We start from the raw sequence: 15,283 nt of genomic DNA on the forward strand, positions 1-15,283 counted from the left end.
AAGGACAAGCGTGCAGACCTTTGGAGGGAAAGTGGAGAGGAAAGCCGGGTTTTAAGGCCCAGCTTAGGCATTATTTGGCAAAACACAGAGCACTTCGCTTTCTGACTTGACCTTCTAGCCTCAGCGCGAAACTGAAAAACTTTCTCTTCCTCCTCTCCCACCCTTTTGCTTGTGGGGTGGGTGTGTTTCCCCTGGAACCCCCAGCTCGCCGGGGTCCCTGAACCCCAACACCACCTTCCAGACCCAGCCTTGAGAATCCAGGTTCGGTCGCATTTCTTTTCGCGCGGAAACCACCCGGAGGGGTGCAGGCTCGCCGGACGACCGCCCGCGGCCCTCCACAGACGGGGGCGCGCCAAGCCGGGCAGTCGGCGCCGGGGCAACCGGGGCGCGCAGAGCCGGGGGCGCGGGCGGGCTGGCGGCTGCAGGGCCCGGCGCGCCACCGCGCGAGCTGCTGGGTCACACGCTGGGCCGCGCCGCCCGCTCCGCGAGGAAGTGACGACTGCGCCGTCCCGAGAGCAACAAAGTTTTGAGTCTGCGGGCCGCGCTCGCCTGCGCCCTGCGCCCCGCGCCCCTGCGAGCGGCCCCAGGATCCAGCGCGTAGGTGAGCCGCGGGCTGGGCGCCCCCTCTGCCGCCGGGGCGCCGGCGTGGGGCTCGAAAACGCGGGGGGCCGGGGCTTAGCCCCGCGGGCGGGGTTGTGGGGGGCCGGGTTGGGCCGGCCGCGCTGGGCGCGGGGGTGCGGGCAGCGCTGCACGGGGGCGGGGGGGTGCGGCGCGCTCGGCGGCCGGGATCGGGGGCCCCAGGCTGCTCCCCTGCTGTCGCCGGTTTGCCGCGGGGCTTAAAACAGTCGCGGCTGCAGCCGGGCCTCTCCAGGCGCTGTTCGAGAGAGGAGGGGTGCAGGGAGGGGCTGCCCGCGGCCTGCGTGCGGGGCTGGTCCTCCGCCCGCCGTCCCGCATCCCCACAGGCTGGGCGCAGCCGCCCCCCTCCCCCCAGCCTTGCCCGGTGCTTCCCAGGAAAACGTGCTCTTCCTCTTCGCAGCCCTCGGTGAGGTTGCAGGAAGGAAGTTAAAGGAACTTTCCCCCCACTTTTCTTCGTTTGGCCCTGCAGTGACGAAGAGCAGAGCAACTCGGCCATTTGGGAAAACAACCCTACGCACTTCCCAAAAGCAAAACCAGAATTGCCTCCCAAGCCCCCTTTCACAAATCCCTCCCGACTCCCCCCCCCCCTCCCCGCAACACACACACCAACGCCCCGAACCTGACAGTGATCCCTAAGGCCTAACACTTTGCAATTTAGCCATAAAAACTGTCAGCACACCCACGTACATATGTGACTGTTTTCTATGTAAAACTCCGAAGCCCGCTTCCAGTGCACTCTGTGACATCTCGCTCTCCTCTGTTTTCTAAAACTGCTAGGGCTGCAGGATTGTGCTTGCGAACCTTGCTGGTGGTTCCCGCCGCCCTCGGTAGCCTCGTGGCGCAGGGCTTTTTAAAGACCAGCTGAGAAGTTTATGATATCCCTGCAGAGTAACGCGGGGCTGGCAGGCCAGGCGGGGGGCGTCGGGGCTCCCTGGCTGGGAGGCTGCAAGCGTAGCAGCCGCAGCGGCGGGACGCGTCGGGGTGTGCCGGAATGTTCGTCGGTGCCGTGGAGACTCCCGACGTGGGACGTCTAGAGGGTGAATGGTGCAGTTCCTAGCAGCAGCTTCCTGCCGGCCTGTAATTACAGCGTGATTGCACAGTCCGGCATTGTTGGCATGGATGTTTATACGCAGGCTATTGTGCAAGACCGTGGTGGCTGCGAACAGAACGCAGATTTGCATTGCAAATGCCCGGGACAGATCTGGGCTTGAGCTGCAAGTCACCAAGTTCTTTCTGGCCTTGCACCTTAGGTAGGTGATTTATTTCCGGGCCTCTCCCTTAATCTCGACCACTTGCCAAACACCAGAGAAGTGAAGTAGACCCAGGAGGGCAGCAGAGTCCGTCCACTCCCATCTTAGGCAGCCTAAAAACTATCCCAGGGATTGTACCCTTATTTGTGTCGGTAGAAAATGTGGGATGACGTCAGCAGGAAAAGGAGATGGGAGATGGCTATCAACCTCCCTAAACGGGAAAGCAGTTTGAATTAGCAAAGTTGGACGGTGGCTGAGTGGGGCCTGGTTGTGAAGAGGACACGTCAGACTTGTGTGACTGAGCTGGCAAGCTAGACTTTGAGCCTTGAAGTGTCAGCTGCAGAAACTTAGTAGGTGGGTCCTAATTCCTTTATTGTGTTCTGGGCAAAGGGAAAAGTGCTGGGGCTTGGAGACTGGGTTGTCGGTGATGGTGTCTGGGCTGGGCAGGATGGGGGTGGGGGTAGGGAGTGACACCCCCCCAAAGGAGTGACTCAAGTACATTTTGTCCAGAAGAGCCCCAGGCCCATTTCCTGAGCCAGGCCTGCAGCACAGAGATGGGTGAGGGTCCTCATACCTGCTGAGCTTCTGTGCTGCAGGGAGGGAGCCAAGCCTGCAAGTGTGGAAAGAAGGCAAACAGATTTTCCTGCAGGGACTCCGATGTGGCTAACGGTAGTGGAGGGATTTAAAACACAGTCAAAAAGCATGTATAGGATACAGGCAGGGCTATTCTGCTCCCACCCCATGTCTCAACCCGCTCTCTCTTAGAGACAGAGCGGCCTAGGTGGAAGATTCTCGTGGGACCGCGCTCAGTCCCGCACCACAGGGGTGCTGTGTGACTCCGGGGCACCCTCCCACGGTGCTCAGGCAGCCTCCCTGCTCAGAGTGGCAGGAACGGATAGCCCTGGCACCCTGGAGCTTCCCCATGCCTGGCCTTCTCCCCAACCCAGTAACTGAGTTTCACCTGGAGGAAAAATGCTGTTTTGCAGCCTCGTGCCAACTGTGTGTCATGGGCACAGTGACAGTTTGCCAAAGCAAAACATTAGGGCATAGTCCCTGGCAGTCTCCTATGTGCTTCCAGAGACTCGAGGAAACACATGTGAAATCAGCACATTTCTAGGAAGTCTGGGATATACAAGCCCAGTTGCCACAGGGCTTAGAGCAAAAACACCACTCTGGTAGGGGGTCCTGAGCTGCACGACTCCTGTTCCTGGTACGTTTGGGTTTTTCCTGAACTTGACTGTCAAGGTTCTGGTCAGCTGCATCCTCTGACCTGGTTGCTTTTGTTAAGAACCTACTGGTGCCCAGCACTAGCCTTGAGGGGCAGAGGAGGGGAGCATTCCCTTATGACCTCAAAGAAAAGACAGCTTTGAGTCACGGTACTTTGCGTTAATTTAGAACCTGCGGAGCCTAGAGGTGCGGAAAGGCCCTCCAGCAGTGTAGGCAGGAGAGCTGAGGAGAGGGACCCCTTCCTTGTAAAGGCCAGAGAAAGAAGGAAGGAGATTCCCCGGAGTTGCGGCCCCACCAGGAGCCGTTGCCTGCCCACATCTTCAGGTCAGCCTGGCTAATTTTTGTGCCTAACTCAGGCCCTTCTCTTGGCTTGCCCCGATTTGCCTCGGCGTTCAGAGAGCTTGCCCCGCAGCCCAGGGCAAGGCCGGAAACAATCCTGACTTCCTCTCGCACCTTACGGAAATGCTGACTTACGGCCCGGAGTTGCTGCCCAGTTCATGGCCTCTGAGCAGCCCTGCTGCCTCGCCATGCACAACTAGGAACAATCTTGAAAACGCACTGAGTCAGAACCTGACAGTTTACAAATCATTTTGTTTTAAGGGGAGAAACCATTGGAGGTAACTCGCAAGCTCAGCAACTCTGTCAAAAGCCCCTGTGTGCCACTGAGAGAGGCGGATGAAGTCCCCTGCAAGACTGTGGTCTCCAAAAGAAGGCCTTTTATGCTCCCCAGGCCTGATAGTTATATTTCTGCTCATCTGCCTCCTCCCAGCTGCCTCACTCCCTACACCACAATCCAGTGTTTTGACACCACAACTAACCTCCAAACAAGGAGGCAGAACAGCCCCAGCTAACAGAGGGCATGCCAGACTCTGAAGAAGGTGCTGCAGTTTTCCAGATGCCTGGCAGTTCTGTGCTGCACTTTTGTTTCCTTCTTTAAAATGTTCTCCCCTTCATTTCTTGTACTCACTGAAGCATGTCTTTGTGAGACCCTTAAACCATTTTTTTTCCTCATCTACATGACACAGGGCTTTGCTTTGCGACTTTCTGTATCAAGTGCTACTTGAAATATACACAAGGCTTTGCATAAGCCCGGGATAAAGGGCTCTCTGTAATGTCACTTAAAATGCCTGGTTGCAAGGGTCACCCTCTTGCTCAGCAACCTTCAATGGCTCCCCGCTGTCTGCATGGTAAGGATCAAACCTCTAGGCTAGCAGTCAGGGCCTTCCACACAGGGGTCTGGCCACCGCTGCTCTCCTGCCCTAACCCTCTGCTCTGACCCAGTGACCCACTCTGTGTGTTTGTCCAAACTGCCGGTGGCAAGCATTCCTACCTCTCATGCTTCCCCGGAAGACTGGAATGCCTTTTTCTTCTGTTCTGCTTGGCTCGGTCTTGCTTTCCCTCCAGCCCTGTTCATGTTCCCCTCTTTAGGAACTTCCCCTGTCCCATCCTTTGCTAACATTCATCTGGGCCCTGTACTGAAGAAAACCTAAAAACCTGGACTAAAGGATTTTTAACATTGCCTTTGGGCTTCAGTCACACACTTCATTCAGCTTCTTCTTTTTTTAAAAAAAAGATTTTATTTATTTATTTTAGAGAGAGAGAGAGAGTACGAGCATGAGGTAGGGGAGGAGCACAGGGAGAGAGACAAGCAGACTCCATGCTGACCATGGAGCCTGACACAGGGCTCTCGTCTCAGGACCCTGAGGTCATGACCTGAGTGGAAATCAAGTGTTGGACACTCAACCGACTCAGCCACCTAGGTGCCCCACCTTCATCCAGCTTCTTAAATATGCCTTTGGGTGGACCACTGTTAGTATTTTTCAACTAAACTGGAAGTCCCTGTTTTAAGTGCATTTGTATCTCCAGGCCTGGTGCCCTAACTCGTCGCAAGTCCCAGTAACTATTTGGTGGTGATGATGACGATGATGATAAAATGGCAATAGCTGTCCAATACTGTCAGCTTGTGTATAGACACACGCGGCCACACCAAGCACCAAGGACCATGGTTCCTATCCTGTATTCTGAACATTTACCCAGCTTTGTCTCCTCCTGCCCATTAGCCTCTCTGGCGCCTCCTGGTTTTGCACATCATCGTTCTGTTCCATTTCCAGAACCTCTTCCCGTGGGTGTCAGATGGTTTCTGTCCAGCTTCCACACTGGCTCCTCCTTGTCCTGATTTGAGCTCAGTTGACCTGCCCCACAATGTCCTGTGCCTGAGCACCAGCTCTCTGGGGAGAGCCTTCGTCATCTGTTTGGCCTGTCCTTCCAAGGGAACCAGTCTGATAGGAGGTAGGGCCAACTCTCAGGCAAGACTTTGGAGGAAGACAAAGAGGTGCTTCCTGGCTCATTGCAGGTTTGTTTTGGCCAAAGAGGCATTGAACCTACAAAGCTAGGCTAAACTATAAAACTGAGTCTCTGGGAGATCCTGGCTAAAACCCTAACATTGGCCTTGACTGGGCCAGTTCTCATGCTGTTAATCTCAACTTTGTCATAGAAGCTAGATTCTTTTTGAATTGAGATATAATTCACAGACCATAAAATGTACCCTGTAAAATAGATTCCTAAAAAAATTGTTTTATTTCTTTCATTTTTTTTTTAATTTTATTTTTAAGTAATCTTTACACCCAACATGGGGCTCGAACTCACAACCCCAAGATCAAGAGTCACACACTCTACCAACTGAGCCAGCTGGGTGCCCCCCAAATTTTGTTTTATTTAAAAATAAAATCTGGTAGATTCTCCCCCCCCCATTTTCTATTTAAAAAGGTAATATGTAAATAGGGTTCAAAATTCAGAAGAGATAAGTTATATAGTATAAAGTAAGTCTCAAAAGTCATTTCAACATTAGACAGGAGATTACTATGTATATTATGCCCATATACACAAATGCAGTAGAATTAGAAAAATATCTATTTCAACCTTGAGGGAAGGAAGACCTTCTTAAGAAAGATATAAAGCAGAAGCCATAAGAAAATATTGATAGATCTGATAACATGAAATTTTCAAAACATAAATTTCCCATTCTCTAATGTTCCCCATTTCTTCAGTCCTTCAGTGTCCTTGTCTTAGGCAACTATGATTTGTCATTTTTCAGCCATGCTTCCAGAGGTAGCCTCTGCAGATTGAAGAAAATCTGAATATATAAGCAAATTCTGGCGTACTATACACAGGGTTCTGTGTTCTGTTTTTCACTTAATGTACCCTGGAGATTATCCTGTAACAACGTGTGTAGAGCTTCCTCATGTTTTCCTCTGGCTAGATTGTATTCCCCTGTATGAAAATGCCATCATTTATGTAACTAGTGTCCTACTGAAGAGCATTTGGGCTGCTTCCTGTCTTTCTAGACTACACACAATGTTGCAGTTAATATGTCTAATGGACTTTGAATTGAAAATTCTTGAACAACATACATGAGTGAAACTGGGATTTACATAGAAACTATTTCTGAGAAGTTATGCATCAACTACATTTAATAAACCAATAATCTCTAGAATCTGCGGTTTCATTAAGTAATCAACTTTTATTTATTTATTTTAAGATTTTATTTTTAAGTAATCGCTACACCCAACACGGGGCTTGAACCCACAACCCCGAGATCGAGTTGCACGCTCCACCGACTGAGCCGGCCAGGCGCCCCTAAACAATCAACTTTTAGAGTTGACTAGGACCTCAGGGACTCTTTCCATCCAGCCCGTTTTACAGTACCCATGGTAACAGCATCTCAGAGAATCTGAGGTTAAGAATTTAAAGCTGGGGGGCGCCTGGGTGGCTCAGTCGTTGGGCGTCTGCCTTCGGCTCAGGCCATGATCCCGGGGTCTGGGGATCGAGCCCCGCATCGGGCTCCCTGCTCAGCGGGAAGCCTGCTTCTCCCTCTCCCGCTCCCCGTGCTTGTGTTCCCTCTCTCGCTGTGTCTCTCTCTGTCAAATAAATAAATAAAATCTTTAAAAAAAAAAAAGAATTTAAAGCTGGGAAGGGCACCTCTAGTAACTCTCATTTTTAACTAAGGTTCAGAGATGAAAAGTGTCTTCTCTAAGGTCACACAGCTGTTGAATGGAAGGATTGGGGCACAAACCCCACAATCCATTTCCTTTTGCCATCATGCATGGATCATCTTAGTCACCATAATCATTAGTTCCACCATGTCTGTAAGTCAAGGATTCTATCTCTTCGGTTTCCTTAAGGCAGTACACAAAGATTTAAAAAGAAGAAACTTGGGGCACCTGGGCGGCTCAGTCGGTTAAGCGTCCGCCTTCGGCTCACGTCATGATCCTGGAGTCCTGGGACTTGATCCCGGGATGGAGCCCTGAGTCAGGCTCCCTGCTCAGCAGGGAATCTGCTTCTCCCTCTCCCTCTGCTCGCCCCTCATGCTCTCTCTCTCTTGCTCACTCAGTCTCAAATAAATAAATAAAATCTTAGTAAATAAAAAATAAAAAAATAAAAAGAAGAAACAAACAGCAACAAACAAGGGGGGTGGAGGGGGAGGTCTTTAAGAAGAGAGTGGGATGCTTTTTTAATAGACTTCTTACCATTTTATTATCTCATTACAATCTTCATTGATCTTAACTGCTATCAACTTATTGAGTCCCTAAAAACTCCTAACCAGGCTCAGTTGGCCAATGAGATTACTTAGTATTTTCTAAGCGCAGGATGTGGGTTGGGCAACACTGAGGAAATGGAGAAATCCTCCCAGTTCCTAAGATCCCAGTCGTCTCATGAGGGTCCCAGGAGAAGGCCCAGGAACACACTTTTCTCTGCCCTAAGGCACTAGCTCTCTGTCCACTCTGTCGCCTCCCCAGTCTCCCTGTCGCAGGCCACTGTAAGGAGCCTGCACGGATCTTCACGTGAGTTGAGTCTGTGTCCCCTTTCTCTGTGGCTTCCCAAGAGCAGGTGTTCCGTGACAACTGAGGAACCAGCAGCCACTCCCCAACCCAGCTCCCACTTGCCCTAGACGTGGTAAAAAGCTCAGAATTTCCTCTACCATTTCCTCAGCAAGGCTGTGCTGAGCCACCTGGCTGGCATTTAGGATCTGACTTGCCCAGTGCCTGAGAAAAAGAAAACCGGCCAGAGCAGCTGTGGTAACCCCGCCCAGCATGGTTTGCAGGGTACTTTCCCTCGCGTTCTTGATTCTCTCACTCGCTCATGCAGCATGCATTTATTGAATCCCTACTCTGTGCTCTGGGCTAGGTCCTAGGAGTACAAAGATCAAGATTCAGCCTCCCCCTTCAAGGTGCTCATGGTCTGTGAGGGAGACAGACATGAGCAAAAGCCAAGGACAGTTAGTGGCATGGATGTCAGTGTGAATGTGTTCAGGGGTCTGCTGAGGGACTGGTCACTTCTGCCAGGCCAGAGGAGACAGGAGTGTGAAGAAAGGTCCAGGGTGGCCCCAGTGCCTTGCATGGTGCCTCTGCTTGGTGAATGCTGTGGAATGAATGAATGAGAGGTTTCCTGGAGGTCCTGATTTTGAGTGGAGTTCTAAGAAATGAGTGGGTGTCCACCAGGTGGCCAAGAGAGTCAGGGCATTCTCCACATGGGGAGCAGCCCAGGCAAGTGGAGTGGAGGCGTTACATGGCCTGGGACGCTCTGGGAACTGCAAGCCGCGGGGTATGAGGGAGCACTGGTGGGAGAGAGTGCCGAAGGGGCTGGCAGGGGTCGGGTCTCGCAGCAGCCCTTTGTGTCGGCTAAGAGGTTTGGACCCTACTGTGAGAGCAGTGGGAGCCACAGAGGACTCTTGGGGGACGGGGGAGAGAGAGATTGATTTTCTTTTTGAAAGACCATTCAGCTGTGATGTGGAGGGTTGACTAGAGATGGGGGAAGATGGGCAGCAAAGAGACCAGTGGGGAGGTCATTGCAGTCCCTGGGGCAAGATGGAGGAGTCTGAGCCAGAGCAGTGGGGGAGGGAGGAACTGGATTAGGAAGCATTCAGGGAGTTGGGTTGACAGGCCTTGAGGACCAACCAAATGTATAGAGCAAGGGAGAAGTCAGAATATTTGCTCAGGTTTCTACCTGAGATATAGGAGGAAGAACAGATTTTAGGGCAGAGACAATGAGTCTAATTTCAGACATGTTGAGTTGGAGGTACATCCAACTCATGACATGGGACATCCGAGAGAGAGAGGTCTAATGGATAGTTGGACATACGGGTCCAGGCGGGAGATCCCAAGAGATGACGAATGGGGGATGTTGCCCTTCTGTGATCCCTAACTAAGCCATCCCAAATAACCATCATTTAAGTAAAAATGATTACTCACCAGGGCGCCCAGGCGGCTCAGTTGGTTAAGCTTCTGACTCTTGATTTCATCTCAGGTCATGATCTCAGGGTCATGAGATCGAGCCCCGTGTCCGGCTCCGCGCTCAGCGGGGAACCTGCTTCTCTCCTTCTCCCTCTCCCTCTGCCCCTCCTCTCTCTCTCTCTCTCGCTCTCAGATAAATAAATAAATAAATCTTTTAAAAAAATGATGACTCACTGTGCAGCTGCAGCTTCAAGACAAGTTCCAAAGAAACCCAGTTACCTCCCTTTAGCCCCTCTGTCTATCAGACCTTCTGGAGCAGACATTTGGGGATCCCAGAACATAGATGGCAGTGGAGGTGGGGAAGCTGATGGCTACACCCAGGAAGAGCATACAGTAGAAGGTGAGAGGATCACCATTTAAGAGGTGCAGTGTGAAGGAATCAGCAGTAGAGACTGGGAAGGAAAGAATGGTGAGGAAGGAAGAACCCCAGGAGAGCATGGTGTCATAGAGCTGAAGGAGGGGGGAGCTTTGCATTTTATGAAAACAGGGACTGTGATTTTGTGCACCTAGTATGGCAGGTGGCACATGGAAAGTTCTCCGTCTAAGGATTTATTAAACTGAGTTGAAATTGATCAACTGTTGATCACTGGGGATGTCAAGAAAGAGAGGACCGAAAAGAATGATTGACCTAGGAATTAGGGGGCTTCTGGGGCTTTGCCATGGGGGCTTCTTGTTTGATTTCACCTCCCTGTGAAATAGGTGGTGCAGGGATCACCCAGGGTTGAAGTGGCACATGCAAGTTCTAGAAGCCAGGTTTCCTGGCTCCACGTCCGCCTTTCCCTGAGTTGGTGGAGAACTAGGGAAGAGTCCAAGGGAGTGGCAGTGCCTTTAATTTCTGATACTAATGCCCCAAACCAGTAGAACCAGGGATAGGGAGGTTGTTATATCCAGCACTTACGGCATTTGTCCATATTTGTGATGATTAGGTGGCTGCAGTCCTCTCAGATGTGTGGGTATTTAAATTAGACTGCCTTCACAGAGGAAAAGATAGAAGCTTGAGTGTAGGTGTTATCTTGGGGGGCCAGAGGAACCATTGTGGAGGTAAAAGGGCGTAGTGGGGTAATCCGGGCCTTAGGACTCTGGCTAAATTAGGGAGAAAAGGAATGCATTGGGACAATACACGGTGGATCCCTGAAAGCCTGAAGAACAAGGGCTCGGACATCGGTCAGGACCGTGGGGGCGTTGGGTGGCTGGAACCAAAGTGAAGGGGGTGATGCGGCTGGCCTTGCATCTCTGCCACCGGCCGGCCCTGGACGCTGCTGCCCCCTCCAGAATGAGTTCTGAACGCTCCCTGCTTTTCTGTGCCACTCACTCCAGAGGCAGAACCCAGGCCGAGCATCTGGTTGTCCAGCTCAGGTCACACGCCCATGATCTCCCTGCTGGGGGTACTGAAGAATGAGGCCCTGGAGGTTACGGGCCCCCCAGCAGCAGGTGGAGCTCTGCCTCCCACCAGGGCTCACACTGCCCGATGCCTGAAAGTGGACATGGGAGGAGGAGATGGAGCATCCCCCGTAGGCTATTGAACATATCTACATCTTGATCGTAATCTTTTTTTGACATTTTTCTGAATCTTTTAGCCTCCAGCTAAACTGCAGGATTCTTACATGCTCTGGAGAGCTAAGCGTTTCATTAGCAATTAGATTTCTGCTCAAGGAGTCTGAATGATTCCAGTGGAAAAGAGAGGTTATCCCAGCATCTGGATCCTCCCTGCACATTTGACTCCACTTGGAAAACTTTATCGCTGCCTTGTGAAGATGGAGTCCAAGGCTTGGCTCTCCCTAGCTAATGGCTTGAGTTCTGTTTCTCCTCTGGGGTGGGGCAAGACTCTCAGGGCCATGAGGTGCTTGGGAGGTCCTACCTTGCTTTTCAGACTGGAGGTTGGCGGTCTGGCTTCAGGCTTGGTTTGTGGCATGATTGAGGTCCCTGGTGCTCCAGCTGTCCAAGGCAACAGGACTGGGCACCTCTCCAGTCCTGAAGATGTCAACCTCGTTGAGATGTTCTACCCAGTATCCTGCCTGAGAGGGAGAGCTCAAGGAGCGAGAACTTGTCTGCCTGGGGCTATCAGCATCTGCGGTCACATTCCTGCCCAGTTTCCTCATCCACACAAGAGGGCATTGGGTTGGGTGAGTGCTGGCTCCCTTCTAGCCCTCCGATCCTCTGGTTGTAGCTCTTGGAAGCAAGGGCACCTGGACTGAAATCTTGATCATTCAGTCCCAATAGCCTTAGACAAAGGATTTAATTTCCTTTAAAAAGAAAAAGGAAAATGTAGTTTTGAACTTCCTGGACTCAGGCTGGGGAGACTGCCAGCGATGCAAGAGTCCTTCCCCCTGGTCCCTGCAAGTGGGAGCTGCTGCCTGTGGGAAGCCAGGTCTGTCACGGGCTAGCTGCTGCTTCTTTTTTTTTTTTTAAAGATTTTGTTTATTTATTTGACAGAGAGATAGCAAGAGCAGAACACAAGCAGAGGGAGTGGGAGAGGGAGAAGCTGGCTTCCCGCCGAGCAGGGAGCCCGACGTGGGCCTCGATCCCGGGACCCTGGGATCATGACCTGAGCCGAAGGCAGACGCTTAACGACTGAGCCACCCAGGCACCTACGGGCTAGCTTCTTACAGCCTGGACTGGAGGCAGTCCTGAGGCGAGGCTTGGTTGCCCCTGTGGGGTCAGGATGGCCCTCCAGAAGGACAAGCAGGCGTGTTCCTGGCCGGGACCCTGGCACAGTTTATACTAACTTGTGCGTTTTTGCCCCCGTGACATGAAATCGTGTTCAAAGCAGCACTGAAATGGAGAAGAAATCTTGAAGGACCTGGTTATTTTACTAAAACAAAGCTTTGCTCACATCCCCCCTCTTACAGACCTTCGCAAGCTGCCCACGTCCTGCAGGAGAAAGCTCACAGTTCTCAGAATGGCGCGCAAGGCCCTCTTTGGAGGCCCAGTGCACCTTCCTGCCTCTTCCCCTGCCACCGTCCCCTTCCCCAGCGTGGCCTGTGTTCTCTCTGCTGCTCAGTGCGCTTCTGCTCCTCTGTGCCTGGTGTATTGTTGCTCCCTCTCCCAGGGATGCCCTCCCTGCCCTTTTCCTCCTGGCAGACGCCCACAGGAGCCACCGGAAGTCACCTGCTTCCCTGCTGCCTTCCCGAGCCTCCACCCTAGCGTCTCTGCCATGGAACTTACCCACGGCCGGGGCCTGGCTCCTCACTGGTGCAGAACTGTGCCTGGCCACTGTAGGTGTCCCGTGGTGGGACCGGAAGGGCAGCCTGCGGGGATGGGAGGGAGCAGTGGGCAGGCCCAGGACCTGGCGTGGACCAAGTGGACATGTGTGGTGGGTGAACTGTTGGTCTCCATGGCGGCCCTCCCTTTGCACCTGTTGGTGGAGTCACGGCCTTGGTGGCTTTGCTGTTTGTCTGAGCCTGCCAAGTAGGCCCCGGTGAGGGTGTGAAGGGAACTTAGGGCTCCAAAGCCTAGCACCTGGATCTCCCTCACACTGAGGAGGACTCTGAGGAGACTTCTGTGATGAGGAGCTGGGTTAAAGGTGGCACCCTCCTCCTGATCCTTAAAAAAGGATAAATACCAGCTTCCCTTAGAGAATCCCTTAGTTTTCATGCCTGGCGCTGTCTGCTGGCCTTGCACAGGGAAGGAAATAGGGAAAACGAGTCAGCAGACCATGAGAGAAAAGACTGAGGCTCTTTAAAATGAAAGCCTTATTTAATCTGGTGACAGGACAGGACAGGCTGTGGCTCTTCATGTTGAGTGAGAAAGAGAACCAGATCCTCCTGACAATGATTGCAGGGTACAGCGGGAGCCCCAGAGCAGGGACTTGGGGTCTCAGTGTGTCTCTGAGAGGCTTGGACTACATGTGGTTCTTTTCTGCTCAGAAATCCCACAAGCCTATGAAAAGAGTCTGGCAGGCGGTTTCCTGATCGTGCATCACAGTGAAACCTGATTGCTCTCAAGGGCATTCCTGGGATTGAACAGTTGTCTGGGGTCTGCATGCCACTTAGAGAGTACTGACGAGAAGCATCTTCCTGCCATGGCTGATGGGGTGGACTTTTTTTCTTAAAGTTGAACCACACTTAGGGCTGAGCCCGCACATGCATGGGCCTCCTTCACTAGTGGTGAGTGCATGGCTTGTATTGTTTGCAGAGTATGTTTCCAGAACTTAGAAACACGTAGTATTTCTAAGGTCTTTAGGAACCCATTCAAGTGCGTTTTTGTTCTTGGCTCCTTGAATCAGCTTAGGGGAAGCTTGGGTGGTAGGGTAGGTTTGATGTCTAGGGAGGTACTGGCTTTTTTTGGAAGGGACAGCCTGTGGGATTTGCCTTTGTTTCTGCCTCCATGGGGCCTACTGCTCCCTCCTATCCATCCCAGCCCTCTGCCTCCCTACCCACATCTCTCTGTCCTCCTTCTTCATCCCTCCACAACAAATCAGTTGAGTTACCTCCATCCATGCAATCATAAGATGTGTGCTCCAGATGCCTGACCCAATGGGGACTTGTGGAAAGTGGATTTTAAGAGTAGACCTTGGAAAAAAAAAAAAAACAAGTAGACTTTGATTGGTAGGATTGGGAAGTATTGTCAGGAAAACTATCTTGGAAAATAGGCAATCCAGATAACTGACACAGATATAGATATAGATATAGATATAATTTTTTTTCTTTTTTTTGAGAGAGAGAGAAAGAGCATGCCTATGTAAGTGGGGGATGGGGGAGGGGCACAGGGAGAGGGAGAGAGAGAGAATCCCAAGTGGGCTCCAAGCTCAGTGAGGAGCTGATATGGGGCTCAATCTCACGACCCTGGCACTCCTGAACAATATATTTTTAAAATGTAGAATTTGAGGGGCACCTGGGTGGCTCAGTTGGTTAAGTGCCCGACTCTTGATCTCATCTCAGGTCTTGATCTCGGGTTATGAGCCCAGGCCCCATGTTGGGCTCCGTGCTGGGCATGGAGCTTACTTAAAAAATGTAGAACTCGAAGCTTTTAAAAAAATGTTAATTTCCTTTTATCTATAAGTATTACTCTTGGGAATTTCTTCTTTTTTTTTTTTAAGATTATTTATTTATTTACTTATTTGAGAGTGAGAGAGAGCACACACACGAGTTGGGGGAAGAGCAGAGGGAGAGGGAGAAGCAGACTCCTCCTGACTGGGACTCCGGGATCATGACCTGAGCTGCTTAACCAACTGAGCCAGCCAGGTGCCCCTCTTGGGACTTTATTCTAAGGAAATAATTCTAAAGAGGAAAAAAGCTATATGCATAAAGATATTTATAGCAACATTGTTTAAAATAGCAACAAACTGTAAACAGCCTAAATGTTCCACATGGTTATGTAACTCATGAGCTCGTGATAACCTAGATCCAGTGGAATATTGTGCCATTGTTAAATTAATATGAAGGTGATACTAATTCATAGGAAAATGTTGATGAATTTTGGTGAAAGAGTGGTTTTTATTTTAGCAGGCAAAATTGCAGATACACTTGAGTGCATCAAAACTGATTACACTTGGGCGCCTGGGTGGCTCAGTTGGTTGAGCGACTGCCTTCAGCTTAGGTCATGATCCTGGAGTCCCGGGATCGAGTCCCGCATCGGGCTCCCTGCTCAGCGGGGAGTCTGCTTCTCCCTCTGACCCTCCCGACCCTCCCCCCTCTCATGCTCTCTCTCTCTCAGTCTCTCTCTCTCAAATAAATAAATAAAATCTTAAAAAAAAAACAAAACTGATTACACTGGCCATAGTATAAATTGGCACAAGGTAAATACTGGATTTAGGTGATGTGTCTATGAATAGAGTATTTTGCGTGTTTGAAATTGCTTTAAAATATATATATACTTTAGGGACGCCTGGGTGGCTCAGTCGGTGAAGCGTCTGCCTTCAGCTCAGGTCATGATCCCAGG

General features: G+C 51.3%; 1 protein-coding gene across 2 annotated transcripts in view; it reads left to right on the plus strand.

Moving 5' to 3' along the window:
* The first annotated feature begins 451 nt into the window (after window positions 1–451).
* The window catches only part of MIDEAS (mitotic deacetylase associated SANT domain protein), a 59,257-nt gene continuing 44,425 nt past the window's right edge, over window positions 452–15,283 (plus strand). The window contains exon 1 of one of the 2 annotated variants that reach the window (XM_081830259.1): window positions 452–601. The gene's annotated coding sequence lies outside the window, so the exon portion shown is untranslated. The remainder of the gene's footprint in view (window positions 602–15,283) is intronic. The other variant, XM_081830258.1, reaches the window with a different exon arrangement.

Source organism: Leptonychotes weddellii, chromosome 9, assembly GCF_054177405.1.
Source record: "Leptonychotes weddellii isolate Sample4059 chromosome 9, ASM5417740v2, whole genome shotgun sequence".
In the NCBI taxonomy this organism is placed as follows: Eukaryota; Metazoa; Chordata; class Mammalia; order Carnivora; family Phocidae; genus Leptonychotes; species Leptonychotes weddellii.